Source organism: Balaenoptera acutorostrata, chromosome 16 (genome assembly GCF_949987535.1).
Source record: "Balaenoptera acutorostrata chromosome 16, mBalAcu1.1, whole genome shotgun sequence".
NCBI classification, from domain to species: Eukaryota; Metazoa; Chordata; class Mammalia; order Artiodactyla; family Balaenopteridae; genus Balaenoptera; species Balaenoptera acutorostrata.
Window position 1 is genome coordinate 57,597,406 of NC_080079.1, and position 9,779 is coordinate 57,607,184.

Consider the following 9,779-nt stretch of genomic DNA (forward strand, 5'->3'; position numbering starts at 1 on the left):
GAAAGTAGAGAGAAGGCCTCTGGAGGGAGCAGAGGTGCCACTCCCAGGAGCTCCCCTGAGAGAAGGGAACTCAAGGGAGCCAAGAGTCCTGCTCTGTCCCCAAGGAGCTGATGTTGAATCTGATGAGTAAGACACAGGGAGGCAGCACACAAGCAAGTCACAACATTAAGGTCCCTCACAGCAAACAGGAGACTGTTGTTTCAACATCACTGGCCACTCACCTGCCCCCTTCTCCAGAGCCACCCCCCAGAGGAGAGAAGGGCATTGCCAACTCCCCTGGAGAAATCCCAGCACATGCTCTATTCTTAAAATCTGGCTGCTGAGCCAACCTCATAGGTGGGAGGGAGATAGGTGGGGGCAAACTGGCTGGACTTGGGCACCAGGTGACCCAGTCTAGCCAGGATACCCCACTTCCCTATTTGCTATGTGGCCTTGGGAGACTTGATAACCACAGCGACAACAATAATAATAACAGCAGCTCACTCTTAGCCCTTAGGAGAAGCCACCTTCTGACAGCAGCTCCCATGACCTCTATGACAACGTGCCAGGCAGATGCCATTAGCATCCCCATTGCACAGATGAGGACACTGAGGCTCAGAGACACAAGGTTTCTTGCCCCAGGCCACAGAGGTGGGGGGTGGCAGAGCTGGGAATTGAACCCTCTCTTGGCCTCAGTTCTCTGTCCCTGAAGAATGGGGCCGGTCACCTCCTGGGGCTGGAGAGGCAAGGGGCCTGGTCTAGGCACTCACTGGCCTCAGGGGAAGTGAAGCGGGGGAGAGACACGCGGGGGGCACAAAGAGAGAGGGCAAGGCCCCTGGACTGGTGGGAGAGAGCACACGGGAGCCAGCAGAGAGGGCCTGCAACATAGGGCATGAGGCCCTCAGGGGGCACCCAGAGGAAAAAGTATCCAGTCCGGAGGGATTCTGAGAAGCAAGGCAGGCCAGCAGGGCTGAGCCTCGAAGCGTGAGCAGGTGGGGCTCTGATGCACAGGGGCTGCAGGGGGACATTGCGGGGCAAAAGGAACAGCACGTGCAAAGGCTTGGAGACGGGATGGTCCAGCTGCACAAAACGCTTTAATCTTTGGAGCTCCTGGTGCCAGGATGGGAGCAATGATGCTAGAAAGGTAATAAAAGCAATGGCCACACTTCCGGAACATTTACACACTAGGCACTGTGCCAGGTACCTGACATCATCTAGTCCTCACGGTAGATGAGAAGGAGATGAGATTACCTGCCCCATCTGACAGGGGAGGAGCCCGAGGTTCACAGAGGTGAGCAGGCTGCCCCAGCTCACGCCGCTGGTCAAGGGCTCTCTGTACCATCCCACGGTCCCACCTCCCACCCCAAAAGCAGCGTGCAGGCACAGAGGTTAAAGAGGCAGAAACCGAGGCACAGAAAAGGGAAGGGACCGGCCCAAGGGCACACAGCCAACGTGTGTAGCACTGGGACTCACACCCTCGTCTCCCTTGAGTTCCCTTCTCCCAGGGCCTCTCACCACGGGAAGAAGGCAGAGGGGGTCCTAGAGGCCCTGTTGCGGCCCACATGCCTGTTTGCGGGTTCGGTGAAGGTGTGCGGAGCAGGCTGGCTGCAACAGCTAAGAACGCCGTTAGTACCGTCCATGGGGGCCACGGTGAGTGATGGAACCAAGCCAGGCAGTGGCTTGGAAAGATGATCTCATTCCTGCAAATGTGAGAGTCTGCCACACTCTCAGCCCCCACCCCACTCCAGCCAGCACCACTTGGTCTGGGAGGGAGGGAAGGGGGTCCCACAGAGGTAGGCTGGCCCAGAGCCCCGTGTCAGGCAGGGTGACTACACTATTCATCCAGCTGACATTTCCTGAGGCTCTGCTCTTTGCTGGGCTGGGCCCACCAGCTATGCAGCCTAGTCTAAGCCCTTGCCCTCTCTGGTATTCATGAAAGGACTGGGCCAGATTATCTCATTAACGTATGCATCCACCCATTCATACATTCACCAAGGGCAATATAGACCACAAGACCCAGACCCTGCTCTCAGATGCCTGTTTTAGTTTTCTAGGGCTGCCATGACAAAGTATTACAAACTGAGTGGTTTAAAACAAAAGAAATTTATTCTCTCACAGTTCTGAAGGCCAGAAGTCTGAAATCAAAGCATCAGCAGGGCTCTGCTCCCCTCAAAGGCTCTAAGGTAGAATCCTTCTTTGCCTCTTCTAGCTTCCGGTAGTTGCCAACAATCCTTGGCATTCCTTGGCTTGTGACAGCATAACTCCAATCTCTGCCTCCGTCTTCATATGGAATTCTTCCCTGTGTCTCCTCTGTGTCTTCAAATCTCTCTCTCTTTATAAAGCACCAGGCACTGGACTTAGGGTCCATCCTATTCCATATGGCCTCACCCTAATCCACTAGGAACTCATCCGAACTTGATTAAATCTGTAAAGACCCTATTTCTACATCGTCAGGTACTGGCATTAGGACTTCAACATATCTTTTTTGGAAGGGGTGGGGGAAAACAATTCAACAAACAACAATGTTCAGCCTCCCTCCCTGGAGTCTAGGTGTCCTGGTGCAATGGATAGAGCCCAGCCTGGGTGGGGCAAGGGGGCAGAGCCCTGGGTTCCTGTTCTGGTTGTCCCTGACTTCCCAGGTGACCTCATTTATTCATGCATTCAACAAACATTTACTGCCTGCCTAACCATGTACCTGACAATGTCCTAGGCCCTGGGGCATGCATTAGCCCACAGAACAGCGGCAGTTTCTGCCTTACTAGAGCTCATGGGAGTGGGGAGAGAGACTATAAAGAAATTAACAAGTAATCTGCCCTCCAAACTTTAATTTCCCAAACCTTATACTGAGATACTATCGGGTGGGACTGATCAAGCGTGTACTACATAGCAGAACAAGATGACACCAGAAGTCAAGAGGAACTCTGTACCCCAAACTTGATGTGTGATCTTGGGCAAGTCACTTCACTTCTCTGTGCCTTGGATTTTTAATCTGAGAAATGGGGACACTGTGTTCTCATATGCACTAAAAAATATATCATCTATTCTCCATCCCCTGAGAACATGTATGAGTTTGAGTACATGAGGCCTGGGCCCCATCCACAAGCACATTTGAGAACCCTCACCCCTCCAGCCTCATCCCTAGCTCCTCCTCTGTGACTCTGAAACCTGACCCTGCACTGCTCCCCATGATCTTTCCTGCCTCAGGACATTTGCACATGCTGGTTCTTCCACCCAGTAAACCATCCCCTGGCCCATTTCTTTGCCTGGGTGATTCTTTAAGGTCCAGCTCCACTATAACCACTTCAGTTAACCTTCCCAGCTCCCACTTCACTCCAGACAGAAATAGCTTCCTCCTCTGCGATATATGTGTGTGTGCATGCATGTGTGTGTATTTAACTGATTTTGAAATAAAAGTTAAAAATGCCTTTGATAAAAATTTTGAACTTTTTTCTAAAGGTATAAAGTAAAAAGGAAGTCTCACCTTAACACATGGATCCCCTGCCTTCAATACCCAAACTAGCCCCTGCTAACATTTTGTGTTACTTTCAGGGAAAAAAGAAATTATATAAGTATATACAGTAACAAAAATAGCTGATGAGGACTTACTCTGGTCCCCGCCCTGGTCATGCTTTATGTGTATGAAACACACTGAACCCTCACAACAGCCCTATGATTAGAGGCTATTATTAGCTCTGTTGCCCAGCCAAGGTGATTAAACCTAGAGAGGTTAAGTGACTTTCCCAAAGTCACACAGCTGGTAAGCGGCAGAGCAGGAACTCACACCCCGGTAGGCTGTGTCAAAGGCCACGCTTTCAACAGTCCTTTTTTATAACACAAATGTGTTCATATATACACTGCTCAGCTTCTGGCTTTATTTTGCTGAAAATGCAACTCTGAATCTCTCCATGTCAGCACAAAAACAGCTACAGTCTCTCCTGCAGCCACTTGGCACGGAAGCATCACATCTTATATACTCAGACCCCTGATGGACATTTTGGTGGCTTCTAGTTGCTGTTACAAACATTTATTAACACTCAGGCTTGCATCTATATCTCAATGCACTTTTCCAAACACATCTGTGGAATGTGGCCCTGGAACAGCTGGGCCAAAGGTCATGGGCTTTTCAAATTTTGAGAGATGTGGCCAAACCGCCCTTCAAGTGCTTGGGCAAGTTTGCATTCTCACCAAGGCTGTTGTACCCATAGTGCTGTGTACCCACTTCTCCTAGGATACGAAGGGGAGGGTTGGTCCGTCAGGGTCCCTTCCTGATCTGAGCTCCCCGGGGGGAGGGACTTGTTCTCCTCTGGAACCCCAGAGCACTTGGACCGAGCTGTGGAAAGGTTTGAAAGAAGTCCAGGACCTCTTTAGGTAACCGTCAGTTTCATGTAACAAACAGCAAGAATTCCTTTGGCACCTTCCTTTGGTACAGGAAGCAGAGACTGATTAAACCCGGGTTCTCAAAATCAAGTGCCTGCAGGGGCCAGGCAGGCTGCGTAGAGGAGTGACATGCGCTAGATGAAGGTGATGCTAGGGCGAGCAGCCACAGCTCAGCACCAGCGCCGGACACCTGGCAGGAATGCTGGGTCGTGGGCCAGATCTACGATTTTTACAGAAAGCCAGAAACCTGGATTTTTAGGTGAATTTATCCTGATACACAGCAGAACAGCTGGCACTTGAGGACTCCATATTTATTTAATGAATAAAGAAAAGAATGAATGACCCTGAAGCCCGTGTTCTTCCCTCTGCAGTTCAGTCTGGTAGAGGAACTCACCTCTCCAGTAAGAGATGCAAAGCCCTATACTCACTCTTTACAGGTGGGCAGGGCAAGGCCTAAGCTTCCTGCCATCTGTGTCCTCAGCAGCAGTGGCTCCCAGAACAGGGCTCTCGGGAAGCCATTCCCCCCTCACCCCAACACACACATACCCACCATCAAGTAGGTATGTGTTCTCCTGGGGGCTGCAGGGGGAGAAGACACTTCCCTGTTTAGCAAGGTCACTTCGGGTTTAAAATCAGCCTTGTTCAGCAAATCCCACACCCTGACCTCCTCCCCTTCTGAATTCCTTCCCCACCCACCAGCAATTGCACAAGGACATAAAAAAGGGAATTAAAAGAATCAGCCTCTACAACCTGAGGGACATTCATCCTGTCTCTCCTGTCAAGAAGGCAGTGATCCTATCTTACTCCAATTACGTATCGGTTGTCAAGACGAATGAATGGTCAGTATGTGGTCCTCATTCCCATGCTTATGTGTTTTGGGTGATCAGGACTGAAAGGCGGTGGACGGTGGTGCTATGGCCAGGGTAACACCCCAGAAAGTATCAGCTCAGGAAAGCAGGGACAGAAACTAGGTGTGGCTCTGAGGTTTGCCTTTCAAAGGGACAGCAAGAAGCCCTCAGGGCTGAAGGCACAGAGGAGGCAGGTATGGTTTGGATGTCCTCCAAGAGAAAAACACCTGGCTCGGGAACAGGAGCATGGGGCACCCAGGGAACCTGGAACTCAGCCTCTGTGAAGCTCAGTGGCCCCAGGCAATGCTTCTCAGTTCTCTGGGCCTCAGTTTCCCCAAGGGCATATTTAGCAAGAGATATCATTTATCATACAAACCAGGCAACTTTTCTATGTTTTGATTAAACCATACAAAATTGCTATCTTATAGATCAAAAATAGTTGGATATTGGCAACCCCACATGATCCAATCTCAGAATAATTACTCCAGGACACTGGGCATAAAGCAGGGCTGTTCCGAGCAAACTGGGGCAAGCGGTCACCCATGGCTCAGGACCACACTGACTGCTTCTCCCCGTTACTTGCAATACAAAGCACCACCCCCTGCCCCCAGCCCCTCTGTCATTAGGCTGAGGTATAAAGATTAAGTTAATGGTGGGCAGAGAAAATCAGCTTTGTTGGCAAATTGTCTCTGATATTTATTTTGAACATTAAACGAATCATTCCGACTAAAGAGGGCTGCAGTGCGCGGCCCATTAAAATGCATGCATTATGTATAACTCTCCCGGCTTCACCTCCAAGTATTATCAGCCTAAAAAGCAAACATGGTTTTTAAAGCCCCTTGTTTACGACATCCCGTGACAGCTGATTAATGGCCACAGTTTCCAGATCTGAAAGCTTAGTAACCCAAGCTAGAAAATTCAATCTTATTCTAATATAGCTGGGGGGCGGGAGGGGGGAGGGTTGGACAGGAGGAGCCCAGCAAAATAGGAACAGAGCAGAGCTCTTCAAAGGGACCGAAGCTGAGGGTTGTAACCACCGGAGCAGCATCAGGAGGAGTCTCTCACTGGGCACTGTATTAGTTTCCTAGGGCTGCAGCAGCTAATGGCCACAAACTTGATGGCTTAAAACAACAGAAATGCATTGTCCCACAGTTCCGGAGGCCAGAAGTCTGGAGCCAAGGTGTCAGGGCCACACTCCCTCTGACTGCTCTAAAGGGAAACTCCCTTGGCCTCTTCCAGTTTCTGGTGGCTCCTGGAGTTCCTTGACTTGTGGCTGCATCACTCCCATCTCTGCCTCTGTCTTCACATCACCTTCTTCCTTGTGTTTCTGGATTTCTTCTGTCTCTTATGAGGACACTTGTCTTTGGATTTAGGGCCCAGTCCAATTCAGAATGATCTCAGCTTGAGATCCTTACCTTAACTACATCTGCAAAGACCCTTATTCCAAATAAGATCACATCCTGTGGTTCCAGGTAGACACATCTTTTGTGGTGGGGACACCATTCAACCCACTGCAGCTCTCCTTCCGTCTCCCAGAGTACTCCCTCTGTTCTTAGGAAGGCCGTGGGACCAACCAGACCCGCAGATCCTATCAGATCCTAGGAAGCGCTCTGATCTGTCCACACCTGTGCCCTCTCACTGCCATCCCCTGGCTCAGGACTCCAGCTGGCCTCCTCGCTGGTTCCCTGCTGCCGTGCCTACCCCTACAGCGCGTTCCCCACCAGCAGCCGGAGCAGCCCCTCTAAAGAGCCCACCTGACCCTGTCACTCCTCCTCTTGGCCCTCCAAGTCTCCCCAGGGCCAATAACTCTCCTTGTCACAGCCAAGAGGGCCTGCCAGGTCTGCCTTCTGACCATCCTGCCAACCATACTCACAGGGCGCATCCTTCACTGGGTCAGTTTTGGCCGCAATGTGCCACTGCCCAGTAGGAATGCTGCACCCCAGTGTCCCTACCTGGATGCCTTGAGATCTCACCTCAATGTCACCTCCTCTGATACAGCCAAGTCCCCCACAATCACCACCAGACATCGTTTACTTCTCCTTCATAACATTCATCACACTTAAATCATTCGTTAGTGGATTTGCTTAGCTTTTCAATACTTGAATAGGAGAATGTTGACAGGCCTGCCCAAAACCCTACTACAGCAGTTACAGAAACTCACACCACCTTGTCCTCACACAGCCCTGCATGATGGGTCCCACCTGCCTGCATCCTTTCCTCCCACTGCCTCCCTGATCACTCACTGTCCAGCCATAGCAGCCTCCTCCTGTTCCTCCAGAATGCAAGCCCCTGCCTGCCTCAGGGCCTCTGCACATGCAGTCTGCTCCACCTGAAATGCTCTTCCTCCAGATCTTCCCCATCTGGCCCATTTGCACCAAGCAGGATTAGTTCAAATGGCATCTGTCAGGAGAGATCTTCCCTTAACCCCCCTGTCTAGAACATCCTCCAGACCGATCAATCTTACCCTCCTTTATTGTCTTCATAGCAATTATCACTAAAATCATCTCACACCTCTGGTTTCAGGGGGCTTTTCTGCTTTCTGATTTATTCTCTGTGCTACCCACCTAGTGAGCTACTGAGGACAGGAACCTTGACTGTTTCATTCGCTGCTGTATCCCCATCTGTATCCCCAAAGACTTAGGATGCTGCCGCCCCAATCCCATCAACATTCGTCGGATAAGTGAATGTTAATCGCAGAGTCTTGCATGGGTCCTAAGACAGAGCAAGGCCTTACAAATTCCCTCCGTGTAGCTCTCTTTGTTGTGGGTGAAGGAAATACCCGTCCTAGAATTTCTAAGGCCATCTACATCTTAATCTAAAGTCAGCACTGCCAACTTCACACACACATACACATACATAATGCTTGGACGACTCCCACATTCATTCATTTGTCCATTCATTCATTCTGCAAACATTTACTGAGCACTTGCTGTGAGCCAGGCATCGTTCTGGCCTCAGAGGTATGGTGGAGAGCAAGCTGGCCCATCTCTACCCTCTCTGAGCTGACACCCCCATTCTGTCAGTGCCTAGCCTAAGCGATTTCCAGGAGGGGAGCAAAGCACTCTCTCTTTCTGAGTCTCAATTTTCTCATCAGCCCAATGGGAAGCAAGATCCAGCCCACTGGCCAGGAAGCCCCAGGGCTGAGCAGGGACTGGGAAACGACCTCTGGAAGGGCAAGGCCCCAGGATGTCCCTGGCCCGTTCCTTCCCTGCCTCCCAGCTGCCTGCTGACCATGCCTACCCAGGACCTCCACCCAGGACCTGTGGTCCCCCTGGCCTGCACAGGAGCACAACCCTAGGCCTTAGACACACCTGAGCTCAAACGCAGCTCTGTGAATGAGCCTGGAAAATCAGCTAACCTGGCGAAGCCCGAGTTCCCTCGTCTGTAAAACGGGGATAATAACGTCTACAAACTCTGTTGGGAGGATAGAATGGGACATGCTTCCTAGAGATCCTGTACTCCCCAGGCACTGGGGAATGTTGGTCATTCCCCTGGAATGTCCCCATTCTTCCCTGCTGCCTGCCTAACCCCTGTCCATCCCCAAGGCACAGGCCAAGTGCCCCTCCCCAAGAACCTCCCCCCCACCGCCCTTCACCCTCTGTCCACACTGCTCAACCCTGTCAGCCAACCAATTCTCCTCCTGGGCACACGTTTGGGGCAATGAGCAGACCAGTCCTCAGCACCCCACACAGTGCCTGACACTGCTGGGCACACACTAGGGGCTCAGCAAGGATTTCCACTTAACTGCTTGTTCACTGAGCATCTGTTCCTGCCGGGCCCTGTTCCATGTTCTGTGGACAGCAATGATGTGGTCCCCATGCCAGAGGCACCCACAGCCTGGGAAGGACACAGACAAGCCAGCAAATAAACCTCCTGTGCAGAGGTGTAAGCAGAGGCATGGCAGAAGGAGAAATCGGGGGCCTTCCTAGAGAAGCTGGGCCTTACAGGAACCACCCTCTTGGCCGAGGGGAAACATTCGCTTAGTAAGTGTATTCCTGGGAAAGGTCACGGGGATTAGCATTCCTGCTGGCATCTACGTCAGCCTACAGGTCCTAAATCCTGATTTATGACGACTTCTTTAATTGGCAAAGGCTGTTGTTGTTACCAGTTCTTGGTCATGTAATTAAAGACCTGTGAACCAGCACACAAATGGGGTGGGATCACAGGGTCCATTTCAGGGACTCCTTGATGTGGGAAGGAAGGCTGCTGGCCTCAGTCATCCCCTCCTTACTACGTTTGTTAAGACTAAAATTATACTGCCTCTAAATTTTCCAAAACATTCAAAAGACAGAACATGTGTCTTGAAAGCTTTTTCTTATGCAATATCAAAACATTTGGTCGCCCCAGTAGAAGTCATTTTCTCCGTTTGTTAGAGAGGATACTGTGGCCCAGAGAGAAATGCTGGACCCAAGGACCCTCTGTGAATCAGGGCTGGGCCAGTACCAGAATTGGGGCCCCCGCGGCCCAGGCCAGGATTCCACCCACCACCTCCGGGCCTCACTCCTGGGCACGCACCTTAAACAACCTTGTTGTGAGCACGCACCTTAAACAACCTTAAACAACCTCTCGACTCCC